Below are 15,726 nucleotides of genomic sequence, written 5' to 3' on the forward strand. Positions count from 1 at the left end.
TTCCTATCACTGCAGGTGGGTGTGGGGACTCAGCTCTGCTCTAAGTCTATTCTGTGCAGGGAATTTGATGCATGAAAAGAAGCAGAGCTTTAATTCTGAGGGAGTGGTAAGGGCTGGAAAACCTTTGCAGGGAACTGAAGGGAGAGCCTAAGTACTTTCTCCGTATTCATCTCATCACTGTTCACTCAGAGGAAAAAGACAGCTCCTTAGGAACTGTGTGTGCTAGCTCCCATTGTACCACCCTTGGAGGTGTCAGAACTAGAATCCAGTCCTGCTTAATTCGTGAAATTTGACATGACTACAGGCTGGGGTTGATAAGGTTTGTGTTTAGGGAGTTTTGATGGCATCTCTGAAGACTGCAATTCTTCATCCACCTCTCTTTCTTTACAAGACTGTATAGGAGTGGAATAAAAAAATTGCTTTATTCTTCTTTTCCACATTAAGCAGAAAATGGCTTTCTTGAGAGTGCATTTGCACTGGACTCGAGAAAACAGACCCCTGTGGAGCATGAAATGACACTGGGGAATATATTTTCCTTGACATGCTAGGTATTTTTCATCTGTCTGAAGCAGCTCTCAACCACCTACCCCCCTCCCTGCATATAAGATATGCAGCATCTTCTATCAGCACTCATCCTAACATTCTCTTTAACAAAGAAAATGAGCACCAACAGCATGGAGGAATAAATAATGCTTATTGTAATAAAAACAATATGGTCTCACAGAACCAAGAGCTCCTTGGATAAAGATATATAAAAAAAAATAAATACAGTGCTCATATAGTTTCCCGATGCCCCAAATTTCACATTTATTCATAAATGTGCAAGATATTTCTCATAAACCTGCTGAAATTACATGAAATCTAATAGTTTGATGCCCAAGGCCAGTCTAATAAACTTCCCCTGATTCAGCCCAACAATTCTGCTGGCTGAATAAGCAATATCCAAACACTACCACTACTTAGGACTCTATTGAATATCAAATCTTCCTCTCCCACAAAATAACTCTCATTGAGGCTAATATTTATTCTGACTGGTGCACATTTCAGTTCAGATCAGCAATTTGCTTTTTCCGAATATGAACTGATGTAAAACTGAATGGTCTTATATTTTTCTAATAGGAAAACTGCTTCCAAAACCCTGTTTTCTGAATTAACCTGATCTGTTCAGCTACACAACTGACTGGTTAAGATGGATATTGGTTATATGGCTGAAGTTATTCTGCCCACCATCATTATTAAATGGTGCACCCAAGTCAAGAGTTAGGAATTGCTTGCAAAAAGCCTGGCTAAAATGTAGCTAACATTTACAACTAGAATGTAATTAATGAGTAAGCATATTCGCTGAATATTTATCAGTCAAAACTTGATATTTAAATCCTACTGTTGAGCAAGCATGATTTCAGATATTTCTGGAACTAAGGTAGGCTAAGAGTCATTGGATGCCACTGGTAGGCCTCCACAGGGTGAATGTCATCAGCTGGCACAATCCCGAGAGCTTAAATCCCATCCTGGGTCACGTAGCCCAAATTCAGAAGGAATAAATCCCTGGGAAGCACAATGACTAAGACAAAGACTGCATGAATAATGCCAGAAGTGTGTTGTTAGAGTTGCTTCATTTTCTTTATAACTGTTAGCCATGTTGTTATAAAAACAGCATCCAAGAAAATGTCATCAACTTGATTGAAAAGCACATCAATGTTTTTACTCTCTTAATATTAAACTTCAACAAAACTCTGTATTTGGTTAAATATTAGTAAATTGAAATGTAAAGAATATAAATATATTGGTACTCTATATAATTAGTAACCAAAATTTAGCAACCCCAAATGGTTTAAAGTAATTCCAGATACAAGGAATAAGATTTAAAGAATTTTAAAAGATAGGTTAGCTTATTAGACAAAATTTTGAACAGATTTTAATGCATTACATTTGGATTAAAAAGATTGTGTATTCATTTATTTATGCCTTATGTTTTAGCTTTGGTCTTAAATCTGCTGTAGTGCTGCAGAGAAGAAAAATATTTTAAGATAGATATAGACTGGAGAGTAGGAGATGAAGTTTATGAACTGCTATGCATTGCTTACATTGTAAATGAAATGCACACTCTTCCTATTAAAACCCTGTGGAACTCTGATGTGACAGTCATGTCTGTAGCATCTGGCAATGTCAGGTAAAGTTTCTTGGAGGCTCAGATCTCTTGATTTCTAGCATAGTAACAAAAACTCCAACCCAACACTTTTGAATCACTGCTGCAGGTTGAAACAAACCACACAGTGAGGCAGATTATTTTTGAGGGACTCAATACATATGAGAGAAGCGGCATAGCTTCCAAATTACAAAGACAGAGCTGGTGAAAAGATTCCTTGACTTGCTGTGTGCGTTGTTTAAATGTAAACATGAAGAATCTGACAATTATGATCTTCTGTTTATCTGTGAAACTGGATACCTATTCCTTACACTTCAAAAGAGATTTTCTGCCAGGACTCATGAATTTCTTTTTGACCCTGAGCAGTGAAAGAAACAAGTCTGAGATACATCGAAAAGCCAAATGTTTAAAGTTTATATCAATATACACGTGGGACAAAGGTAATTTACTCAGTGAAGGAAGAACCCCCTGCTACATTTAATCATGCTCAAGTACATGGGAAAGTGCCCTTACGGCTGCTGTTTCACCCTGCCTTTTTAACCAAAGTGTTGAGAAGCACTTTTCTTCTCATGAAACACCTTAAACACAAAGCCTAATTAAACTACTAAAATGCCATTAAAGCCAGTGAGCAGACTTATCTCCAGCCACCACAGTTTGCAATTAGATTTTGGGAGAAGGTAGAGGAAATCAATGTTGCGTTCACCCCTTAATGAGAACATAAATATTTCACATTAAAAGATTATTTTCTTAAAATCCCCACAAGTATGTGGGAGATTCCCTTCACTTGCAAAAGAACAAAAGGAAAGAAAATTGTGAAAAAACAACAAACAAGTCTTACCTCATGCAAGAAAGTATTTTCCCTTCTCTCTTGATCTCAAGAAAAGCCAGAAAGGAACAGAACAAAACAGCACATATATGTAACTGAAGCAACATGGCTGAGTCGAAAAGAGGGCAAATTTGCCACAGGAACCATTCTCTTCTCAGTGTATCAGTGCAATAGATAATACAGACAAATATACAACAGAAGTCAATGTCTGAGTCAAACACCCTCCAGCTACTTCTGCTAATCAGACCATCAATGACTACAAACAAGAACATCTTGGATGTTTAAGTGGGACTTCATCACCCCTGATCATCTGAGAACTCAACCAATGCCATTTTCTACATATTACATATATCCTTTTTTTTTTTTTGTTTGTTTGTCTTTAAGAGGGAAAAGCAAAACTAAAATATCTATGGGAGACTTTCTGCATGCTGGTACACAACATCCATTCTTCAGACTGCAAGCTGCAATATGATCTCTGAAATACCAGCAAGGAGCCTCACATGCAGCTGCAGATCTGCTGATACCACAAGAATTGTCGGACAATACTGTAACAAGCACTCTGCTGAAGAAGCTTCCCTTCTTCACTAAAATCAAGTATTGTGCAAAGGCTTTTGCTTCCAGCTACATAATCTGCACAAGACAGCTCTTAAATTTCTCCACAGTTTCCCCTTTGGACCAAGAACTCATTCCTTTGACATCACTAGCACTATTTACATCTGCTTCTGAATTATATTTAATGCACTTTCATTCAGATTGGAACAAAGTATTTCCATTTAGAGTGTCAGAAATTAGATGTTTTTATTCCTCCAGACTTGCAACTTTTATAATATATACAGTCAAGGAAAAAAAATCCTGTATCTAGAATGGCATCTATGTTGTTTGTTTTTATTTTGCTTTAAGAAATACTTAAACAGAGTGAAAACAAAATTCCTTAAGAAATTTCCAGGTAACAATCTAAGTTCATTTTTTGCTAACAGATTACAATTACTGTTTAGTTTTCTCCTTGTTCTTTATATTTGACACATTGTGCATAGACAAAACTGTTACTCAAAAATAAATAAATAAATAATTAATTAATTAAAAAGCCAAGACACAAAAGAAAAAAAACCACTCAACTGGCATTTTTATATGTGTGGATTTCCTCACAGCAGTAAGGAAAGCAAAATTTTTCCTCTTATTTCTCCCTTCAAATATATATATCATACAAGATACTCCACCCAGACAGACAATCACCACACAATTCACCATACTGTTATTAAGACGATTAGCAAAAGAGTTTGCTCAAACTAAGCATCTTAGAGTAATATGTTAAAATAAGAGGTAGTCCTTCAAATAATTCATTTATTTTCATCCTGTTAACAAGATTTCAATGCTGGTTGCCTTTTAAAAAGCAGTTACTAACAAAACCATACAAGTTCTCCACAAATGCACTGACACGCTTGACTTTCTTTTATTAATATTATGTGATTTTTTTTTCTACTTCAGTAGCATTTCAAGAGAAACAAAATGTTTGTCATGTGGTACACTTAGTCTTGGAAGAGGAACATAGCTGTTTATTCCCAGATTCTGAACATTTTTTTAGATTTGCACAGCAGACTGTACTCTCTCTGATGGGAATTACACATCTTACTATAAGCAGATATACTTTCCATATTCGGTTTGCCTATTGCACAATACTTGGCTGCAAGATCAACAAAATGAATGCTTTGTCTGCTTTCCATTGCCTTTTTATAACCTTATGTTAACTTCTCTGGTGTGATGAAAGAGGACAAAAAGGAGGATCATAAAATTACTCCATTTCACATTTCAGAAAAATCAAAATGCCCAAACATCTGTTTCAGACACCCTCTGCTGGATCATGTGTAGGGAGGAAAAAATTAAACACTATGAATATCTTAGTGCCTTAAAAGCAAGTTATCTATTCTACATACGATTGTTTTGTATTTAAGGGGAGGAAAAGATTTGATGATAAAATTATTTTATTTCAACAAAGAAGGGAAATGAGTATCTGAATTCTCTAGCTGTGAAGTTGAAAACATTCTTCTACTCAAAGTTCTGCGGAAACACGTCTTTAGGATATAAGCAAACCTGATAAGCTTCTCCCAGAATGGTCTAAGTGATAAACATATAGTAAATAAAAATAGGGACTGCAATTAAAAGATTCAGTCACTATGAGCCTAATCCATAATCTGACTTATTTTCTCCACTGTTGAGAAAAAAGGTCTCAAGACTAAATACCTTTCAATGAAATCTGTTCATTCTGTGCAATTCTCAAGCAGCTCTGCAGTTGTAAGTGACTACAGATGAAATTTGTTCTGTAAACAAATTTCTCCCATCATTAATCTATTAAATGTATTCACTCTGGACTGAAGTCTCTATGTAGTCAGAGCAACTTAACTCAGTGGTGGGCATGGGAGTACATTAAGGAAAGGTTGAGAAATTCCTCTCTTCAGAACAAAATTCTGTGCTATATTCTTGAAATCTTGTCCCTCATTTTCACTGAGGATTTAAAAAGAATCTCAATAATGATTGAAACTACTTTAAAATTGAAACTGCTTTAAAAACTACATTCCAATGTAGATCTTAGAAATCAGAGAACTTTCAACAATCCTTTTCCACATGTAGCAGTGGCAAATGATTTTATTTGTAAGAGACTGAAAAGACAATTCTATCAAGCTTCAATTTATAATTAATTCCTCTACTTCTTAACTTCCAAATTAAGTACTAAGATAAACAATCAGATTTGGTATCAAGTATTGTTCACCGTATGTGCTTTATGATGACGCTAGAGCTTTCACAGTTCATGCGTGTTTGACCCACATGCAATGTGGGACAGTGAATTACATTCCTTTCTCAGTGACCGTTCTGAATTACAGTTTCTTTCCCAGGACTCAGAAGTGAATACTTGCACCTGTCCTCCTTAAGAAGACAGAAGACATTAAGTAGCAGCCAAATGGAAAGAAAGATTTAAAAAAGAAAATCACTTTATAATTTGATATGAAAACAACTCAATCCAACCTTTCATCTAGCTGTATACAACCTGAGGATTTCTACTTGTGTAGTTACTGAAGAAATAGAATCTTTCAATTGAAGAAAGACTACCCTAATAAAGCAAAAATTGAGGTTCTGGCTAGGGGTTTTAAAAAGGCTACTTTTAAAATCAATCACTGACAATACAAAAAAAAAAAAAAGTCAGCTGCACATCTAAGTGTTTGTCTCTCATTTACATGGTACAAGAGAACAAAGAAAAAATTAAGATGTGGAAAAAATAAAGATATAGGGCTTTTCCAGGTCCACACAGAAATGGAATAACAGGATGTAGAAAAGAGAATAAGTGAATATGCTAGAACAGACCACAGCCTATAGCTCCTGACAACCTTCTCACTCTTTTTGACCATGCTGCACAGAAAGGTCAGGTTTTGCTCTTACTGACTGCAAGGGCCTGGCAAAGACATCAGCAGTAGCTCTGGTTTCATCACAGTCATGCTGGAAGGCAACCAAGGAAAGAAATGTTACCAGGACAGAAGGACAGGCCATTTGCCTCTGGTGCCAGGAGATTCCTAGCACCTGATCATGCCAAAGGCCTGTTGCTCAAAGAGATGAAAGTGTGAAAGGTGGCAATATTATAGGAAGTCTCCATAAAGGTCTTTGTGATACTTCCAGGCTCTTTCTGTCCTTTATTCCTGCATGGAAGCTGGCTGTATAATCAAGTTAGGTAGGCATTTCCATGGAACGAAAAGACCAAATGGAAAATATTCTGCTGCTCATGGAAGCTAAAGATAGTTCATCTTGAAACTACAGAGAGGAGCACCACTGAAAAAAATAATAAAATATTATGACCCCATCCATATAAAAGGAAACCAACCAAGGAAATAAAGGGGTAATGCCTTGTGGGAATGCTCTGCAGGGAACATGATTTTTTTCCCCAGAAGCACAAATGTCAGTGTTGAATATTTTTGATAAGAATCTGACACAGGAGACACTGAAACTGAATTTAGTTACTGAAAGTAAGTGAATACACAGAGCTTTAATCTGGAAGTCACAGTCTTCAGTAATTTTACTTAACAAAATAAAACTTAGTCTAGTTATACTTGGAGAGACACGGATATTCAGCCTAGTTTGATAAATAAGGCACCAACCTGGAATTCAAGTAGACCAAAGTCTATTGTCATTCTTTCTCTCAGCGCTCCTGCTTTCTTTCCTGTTTTTGATTTACTTCATCACATGCTTTGTGAGAGGCATCATCTTTTACAGTATGTTAGTACAACTCTGAGGTCAACAGAGTTATCCAGGATAAAGTCAACACAGCACCATGATGAGTTGTTTCATGAGCAGCAGAAAAAAAAAATCCCCATTTCCTGAGGATTTCTGTTTCACCTTCTCAAAAAATACCTTCCCTCAATGTCTCCTTTGAGAATATCACCCATACAAAGCTTTCAGTTTCCCCAGTAAATCGTAAGCCCTCTCACAGTAACCTCCATCTTGAAACAAGTCAGAAGTACGCAAGTGACTGCCAATGAGGCCCAAGACAGAAACACAGATCACCTTCTCTCCCAAGGTATGTTTTTTCTTTTGCCTTTTTTTATTTCTTTTCCTTAAACAAAACATGGCTAGAAAAAGCAACAGCAAACATTTCAACATAAATCACAAAAATTAAAATTCATAATGAATTCATAGTGGATGTTGGAGGAACTCTAGGACCTTGATCTTTTTTAGATCACATATCCTCCACAATGCCCTACCTTGTTGATGGAGCATACGATAAAAAACAGAAAGGGACAAATGACCCTCAGCCAGCACTTGGGCTTCCAGTAAGACAATAATATTTTAAATTGGTCCCAGGAAAAAAAAAAAAAACACCAAAAAACATGAAATTTCATGAAAAGAAAATTTCCATTTTGACAAATGAATATCCCAGGTACATTTATTTTTCTTCTAGCTCCCTTTGTAAATAGAAATCACTTTTGAATATCATCCCATTTGCTTACCATTTGGTGTAAACAAAACCTCTTATATGCTAAAGGAAGCAGGTGTAAGTGCAGAAGAAAAAAATTCCATCCCCTATGCCTTTATTTAACATAATGGTTTTGTATTAAATCAATACCCCCAATTAAAATAAAGAAAGAAGAGAAAGACACCATCAGCAAAATTATTTGAAGTGGTATTTGTTCAGACTAGTCCAAAAACGTTCACCCTTGGGTTCTGCAATACAACAGGAAAGTCTCCTGAGCACGTTAATTATTTAAAATAAAAGCAACACAGTTGCTGGCCTTTTGAAATAATCAATCTTTCTAACAGTGTCAGGTGTCTCCAAAACATGTGACAGGTTGACAGTTTGTAGCATCTATTCTTGAGCTCTAATACCAGGATTTTCTCTGGAGCCCGGAGGAACTCATCACCTTTACTAACAAATCCTAAAGACAACCTGTCTGGCTCACTGAAAATGTAAAGGAGAAGCTGCAATTAGAACCACAGACCTCCTATTTGCTAAATTAAAACAGAAACCAAACCAAACATTTGCAGCACATTTATACATTTACAGACAGACACACACATATATGAATGCAGACACAAATACATGTAGACATTTGTATAGGTAGATATATATAGATGTGTAGCTGTAAATTATAGACATTTACTGAGATCTGTATTTACTGCCTCCTACAAGTCTATCTCACACTCTAAATTTAGGGAATTTTCTTCCATCTTTTGAAAGAAAGAAAAAAGACGGCATCTGTTTTGTATTTTTCAAGCCTATTAAAAAAAAAAACGTTTTTTTTCTGCATGTATCTGCTTGTTTAGTATAGAAGAAAAAAGTGTGGAATCAGCAAGAAAATTCCTGTAGAGTATGCTTGTAAACAAAAAGTTCCCATCTTCAGAGCAGCTGACCTTACTAGCACTAAGAAGTGGTGTGAAACTTCAGCAGTGCATTCTTCACTAATGTTATAAGTATATATTTGTATATATCTTTGGTCATACTGAAGAATTCAGACTTTCCACAAATAAATCTTACTAATCGAAAATAAGTACATGTGCTATATATGAAGGCTCTTTTTCTCAATTTTTCAGTACTGCTAGTTTGGAAAAAAAACAACAAAGTTTTATCTATCCTGAATCTGTTTGTAGAAAAAGTGATTTTTCTCTCTTAATGTACAAGTTATGTCTATTAAAACTGCCAATATTTATGAATCCTTAACATTCTTTAATTAATCTGTTGAGAAAGAATAACAAGATGCATAATGATAGTATGTGTGATATGTAAATGAGTAGTGGATACGAGAAAAGAGCAATTTTAAAATGTTCTTGAATAGGAAACCAGAGTCCAAAAACTAAACAGCTCCAAACTTAAATTTAGGATGTACTTCCCTATTTCCCCAGATTTTTTGAAAAACACTTCTTGCAAGTCCTTTGAAATGCTTTTTCTTATCAGTGCTTCCTGTCCTGAGAGGCCCTACCACATATGACCAGGTTAACCAAATTCAAACCAAAACTGCCATCAGCGAGAGCTCTCCAGGAAGAAGGGCCTCACTTGGTCAGCCCACGGGCAGTAGTATTTCTAGGCCCACATTTGCCCTCTAAGCCTGGCAGGTCTCACTGTACCTTTGTAGGAGCCAATCAGAGACATAAGCAGCATTTAACACAATTACCATAGCATCATATATACATTCAAATAAAGCTACTCTTCATGGTAAAATACTGTAAATTACCTTGGCTAAAGACCTAGAATACCTGAGACTTTTCACTACAACCCTTCACAGAAGTTGAATTTTGAAGGTTAATACACATACCAAATATGTTGTATACCTCAAAGGCTGAATGTGAAACACATTTGTGGATTTTGCCTTTTTTTTTTTTTAAAGGCCTGGCCAAGTTTTAATGGGCTGTCACACACGAATGATTATGAAAGCACTACAATGAATTGAGCTGATAAGCTGATCTGATCGGAATTAACTGCATGTGATTGCTGCTTTGAAAAGCTGGCCTAAAGAGGAAGCATTGAAAGCAATCTCACAAGTCACTGGTACCACTTGCCACAGCTATAAGTAAGCACAGATGGTGAGAAAAGTAAATTAAGAGACATATTTGTTTGGGGGTTTGAAATTTCCACCCCCTCTTCCCCAAAGAAGCCGAGCCACACTGAAAATGTGTTTTATGTTTGCGGCCTAATAAGTTCATGTTTTTCAGGCTCTGTTCCTGAAGATGGAGGTAATAGATAAACAGAATAAATATTTTATGTCAGCAGTTAGCATATGGATTTGCACTTGCTCACCAAGCTACTCATTGCACCTGATAGCTATCGCATCTTGTCAGTTAAAAATATTCCTCATTTCTTTTCCTCTTACCTGGCACACCTTTTCACACAGTACCACAGTTGACACCCTAAAAGAGAGATGTTCCCCTTTCTCTGCCCTGGTGAGGCCTCACCTGGAGTACTGTGTCCAGTCCTGGGCTCCCCGGTACAAAAAAGACAGAGATCTCCTTGTAGTCCAGCAGAGGGCTTACAAAGGTGATAAACAGTGTGGAGCACCTCCCTTTTGAGGAAAGACTGAGAGATCTGGGTCTGTTCAGCCTTGAGAAAAGAAGTCTCAGAGGGGATCTGATCCACGTTTATAAATATCTAAGGAGTGGGAGGCAAAGGGACGAGGCTGGACTCTTCTCAGCAGTGTGTGGTGATAGGACGAGTCACAAACTGATGCACAGGAAGTTCTGCACAAATGTATGTAGGAACTTCTTCACAGCACAGGTGATGGAGCACTGGCACAGGCTGCACAGAGAGGTGGTGGAGTCTCCTTCTCTGGAGATGTTCAAGACCCACCTGGACACCTACCTGTGCAACCTGGGCTAGGGAGCTGCTTTTGCAGGGGGATTGGACTCGATGATCTTTGGAGGTCCCTTCCAACCCCTACAGTTCTGTGGTTCTGTTATTCTTATTCTCACTTGAATAACTGCCTCTTTCATTTTCTCCCTTCTTTCTTGCAGTATTTCACAGGTGACATACTAGAACATATGAGAAATTCCAATAAACAGCTTCTGGTGGTAAACCATTTATTTCTTCTGGTTGGGAACTCCCTTTCTCCTCTTCTTCAGCCTACATTCCATCTTTCCCTAGATTAACTGATGTCCTTCTGTAGCTGGAGCATGACGGTGCTCCATAAGGTGATCACTGTCTTTAGGGGATCAAAATACATCCTTTACACTTTGTGCACTATAATTGCATGAGCAAAATGTGTCATGTTACATACATTTTGCTCAGTGCTCTTTCAACAGTGTGCATTCCTCTGGACCAGTTCCTCTATCCTTCCACCCTTTTATTTTAATATAATTTTGATTGACAATGGATGGTAGCATCAAAGAAATACTGGCTAAAGAATGGTAGAGATCAGTTTCACATGAAAGACCCTGGACATTAAGAAAGGGTTAAAGCTAAAGACAGAGAAAACCAAGAATTCAGAACTTAAATTGAGAGGTTCTTAGAGAGACATTTCCAACTTATACCTACTGTACTATTTATTCCTTTTCTCATCATTACTGATTATGAGGATGTGCATGTGTAAAAGGAACTGTCTTCATCTCTAATCAAACTTGCTCTATGCCACAAATCCACAATCCACTGTTCGTGACACTACAAAATGAATCAGGCAGGAGGCTCAAGCCAGATCAGTAAGTGACAGCTTCTGTTTAAATAGATATCTTGGAAATCAGTGAAAGGTAGCTGTCAGTATTAAACTTCATAAGCATTTAACTCTTTACTATCTCACTCTCTAAAAAGAGGCACAACAAAATTATTGAGTAGAAAGATCTTTATATTAAATAAAATAAATGGAGTGTTGATCTGTTTAACATATTTCTAGAGCAATAAAGGCCTATTTTCAATAGGACACTTAGGCTATATGTATTGAACATTCCCTGGATTTAAGGAAATTTTCTTCAATATGGTCACATAATTTATGGTCTATCATATGAATTTGACACATATCAGTTTATTACTTCTGCTAGTCTCATTTCTGGGCTTTAAAACTGATATCGAAAACAATATTACGCTTCTTCAAAAGAATGTGTTCCCTTATTAAGCTTGAATTTCATATAACAGGATCACAGATCAACAATCAACACCAACCCTACATTTAAAACCTTCCTATATAATTATGCAGGAATTTTAGCCAAGCATTGTGTGGCCAAGGAATGTCAGTATGAATGTGTAAAGGGAACCATAGCTCCTTCTACTGGGTCTTCAGATTCATAAGGCTGAGAAGCTGATATCCTAACAGGGCTTGGAAAAGTGAGTGAAAGAAGGCCAATAGCATTTCAGAGAGCTCTGTGACACCTTTTTTTTTTTAATTCTGCTTTACACATTCCCACTAACAGTATAATTTCAGAAGCAATCACACATTTAAAGAAGTTAGCAGAAAGATGTCTAGGGATAGAGTATTGGAACAGGGACAGCAGTACTGCTAAGCAAACTGACTGTCTGATCCACATATGACATCTCAGATGTAACAGCTTGTAAACATTATCTGTAGAGCTCCAAATAATAACTTTACAGATTTAACCAATCATGCTTTGAAGGCTGTCACTGATCTAGTGGAGCATGAACAAATCCTGTTAGAGTTCAGAATAGATTCTAGTGGAAAGTCTTATATATGCCAAGTTGCATATCTAGATAAAGAATGCAACAGCTCCACACATGCTACAGACATACACAAACTAAAGAAGAAATTAATACACGTTAGTACTAATTCATTGTCCCATGGACCTCCGAAAAAGATTTCAAAACCTGCAGAGTAACTCAGTCTGCAATGGTACTAGGTGCTTCACTAGAGAATATCATGTTGCTAAGGGACTTGATTTAGTAGTTCAGTGGGTAGGGATGGTGATAGGAGGATGGTTGGACTAGATGATCTTGTAGGTCCTTTCCAACCTAATGTAACTATGAACCTATGATGACAAATTCCTTCATAAGTAGTCTGACTTTTCCATTAGTGTGGCAGACAGTTGTCCCTGCTACATGAATATTCAAGACAAAATGACTCCCTTCCAGTTTCAACCAAAATAATCTAAAGCAGACCAGGTCTTGCTGTTGTATCTGTTTTGTTTGCTGACTTTACATATGCATTTCTTTAAAACAACAGCAGTTTATCTAAGCAGTCATTTTCCAGAGTTAATTCGCTGAATTGAAATCCTATTGTCCTGGTAAAATGCGGAGAAAGCAAATTAATTGAGTCTTTGATACTGGAAAAAACATGGATGTAAATGTGGTCAAAGGACTGTAGTTATCTTGCCCAGTTGAGATAATATGAAATATTTTGATTTTTTTTAGTATCTTCTTTCATCTTCCTCATCGGAAGAAAATTCAGTACAAAAGCATGTTAGATAGCTATGTGTCTCCTCCTATTCTGAGCACTACATGCTGTATTTTTCTGGCTGCAAACCTACACATGTGAATGCCAGATGAATTTGTAGCCCTCAGTATAAAAAAAAGGTAGTTATATAATTTGTAAGGACCATCTTTCACATTATTACTCATATTACTATACACAGATCCTACAGGATATCCTTCCTCCCAGTATAGCTAGGAGAAGTTAGCATCTTCTTGTTTGTTCGAAAACTGCAGTGCACTTTTGACTGTGATGATTTGCAGTCTTTTTTTTTGTTTGTTTCCTTAGATAATTCCAAGAGCTGAAAACATACAATGTTTAAACAAACTTCCTGTTCTTGTCTTTCCTAGGATAGAAAGACTACTTTTAATAAACAATCGCCTTGCTATGGAAGAGAGGTGCAGTACTGTCTAAATGAAACAAACTAACACTGCCTTTAGCTCAGATGTATTTCTTAGGATCAGCCTGAGTGGTAAGGATGTCTTAACACTGCACTTTGTATGATATTTTTTCTTTCATTTAGAAAAAAATGGATTCAAGGATTTTTTCTGAGATAGATTTGGCCCAATTAACATGAGTCTTTTCTTGTCTCCCACAGCTTGTCTCCAAACAGTAGAGAAATCCAAGGCTTTTCTCTTGATTCTCTCTCCAGGGACTAATATCTTTAGGTTCTTCAAAGCCACATCCAACTCCCTGACATTTGTCTGCCTTGAACTTGCAAAGCGCTCATAAGTTTGTTAGCCTCCAAAGCATCAAGAAACTACAAGGATCTTCAGACATGCTCCATGTGGGAGGTTTTGCAGAAACAGTTTCATACAGCAGTAAAACCTACATCTTGTTCCAGTGAACGTGTGTCAGATGAGGGCAAATAAAATCCTCTGAAGTATAGCAGATATCCAGTTGAGCATGTTACACTGGGAAGATTTGTGAATAAAGGAGCTTCTCCATATCCAACTTTTATTGTTTTAATTTGCCATATAAGCCCAGATTAAACACATCTTAACTGGAAACAGGAACCAGACTGATTCTAATTTTAGCAGATACATTGCTACAGATATTCAAGCAATTATTAGAGCAGTGCTTTCTTTTGGAAACTTGACCTCCACTTGATGCTGGAGGAGGGAGGATCTGAGTTTGCTGGTGTGTCTTACTTGGTCCCACTTCTAGCCTCAATAATGTGAGAATAGAGAAGTGAAAAAGGTATGGATAAAGGACTGCAGTGGTAGGCAGTGCAGTGGCAGCTAACTTGCTACAGCATCTTCCTGCCAGTTCAGTCCCCTACTGAGTAGCACCCACCGATGAGCAATAGCCAAGAAGTGTGCCAAGTCTTCTAACCTGTTGAACTTGTGAACACTGAGGGCAGGATAAATTGAAAATTTCAGTTATTTACCTTGTACTCATCTACTTGCTTTTGACTTTTCTCACCTGAATACAGATTTATGCAACTCTGGGTATTATGAAATCTCTAATTACCAGTGATTGTATACACTGACTTTCAGTTTGAAATATTACTCCCAATGATTACATACTAAGGTGCTCAATAAAACAAATATTGTACAAGTAAAGTGATTCCACTTACCACCAACTCTAGTCCATACAATGTTCTAGAAGAGGAAACTAAAAGAGGAACTGTGGAATTATCCTGGAAGAAGCTTCAGTGTCCTGACATTTCACTTCGTAAGGATACAAAGATGTCTCCATTTGAAAACAATATTATGAGAAGTATAGCATTATTCTTGTAAACTCTTTTGTTTAGTACATGGATGCCCAACCTTTAGGCTTGGCTGGGCTGCACTGAATAAAGAGGAATTGTCTGGGAGTGATGATCTGATTATTGCTGAGTGATGTGTGTGTGTCCAGGGCTAGACTGCTTGATGGGTTGAACATACCTGGTTTAGTATTGACTCACATTGAGAGTAGTGTTTATTTTAAATTGTCAAAGTTATGGAACAGGCAAAGAACTGAATACTCACAGTTCATTATCTTAAATTAAGCTATACAGGGACTCTTTTGGGGCATTATTCTAAACCAGGAAAATATGCTCTTCTGATGCTGTCTACTGTCTTTCCCTTCACAATTGTTTCTATCTTTTTCAATGACATCATAATGGAATTAAACAAACAGCAGAGTCCATCGAAGTGTTTAATTCACTCCGACATCTCATCAGCTCAGAAAATGGGTAAGACTTTACAAATGTATTCTTCTCCTTTATTTCAATTATCATGTTAATATTTCAGACATTTCCTAGCCCAAACTTCTGGCCAGAAGTCTGTTGGTAGGTAAGGTAGCAGAACTAAATCAAGTCACATGGACTCTGCAGCAAGATTGCTTTACATGTTTTCCCATCTAGAGTAAAAGCTGTTCTTTCCCCTACTTTC

At 36.9% G+C, this 15,726-nt stretch overlaps 1 protein-coding gene across 3 annotated transcripts in view; it reads right to left on the minus strand.

Annotated features, from left to right (window-relative positions):
* The window catches only part of RBMS3 (RNA binding motif single stranded interacting protein 3), a 706,597-nt gene that overhangs the window by 478,559 nt on the left and 212,312 nt on the right, over positions 1-15,726 (minus strand). The gene's annotated exons all lie outside the window — the stretch shown is intronic.

Source organism: Cyrtonyx montezumae, unplaced genomic scaffold (assembly GCF_038088225.1).
Source record: "Cyrtonyx montezumae isolate F1298 unplaced genomic scaffold, pur_monq_1.0 scaffold_8, whole genome shotgun sequence".
In the NCBI taxonomy this organism is placed as follows: Eukaryota; Metazoa; Chordata; class Aves; order Galliformes; family Odontophoridae; genus Cyrtonyx; species Cyrtonyx montezumae.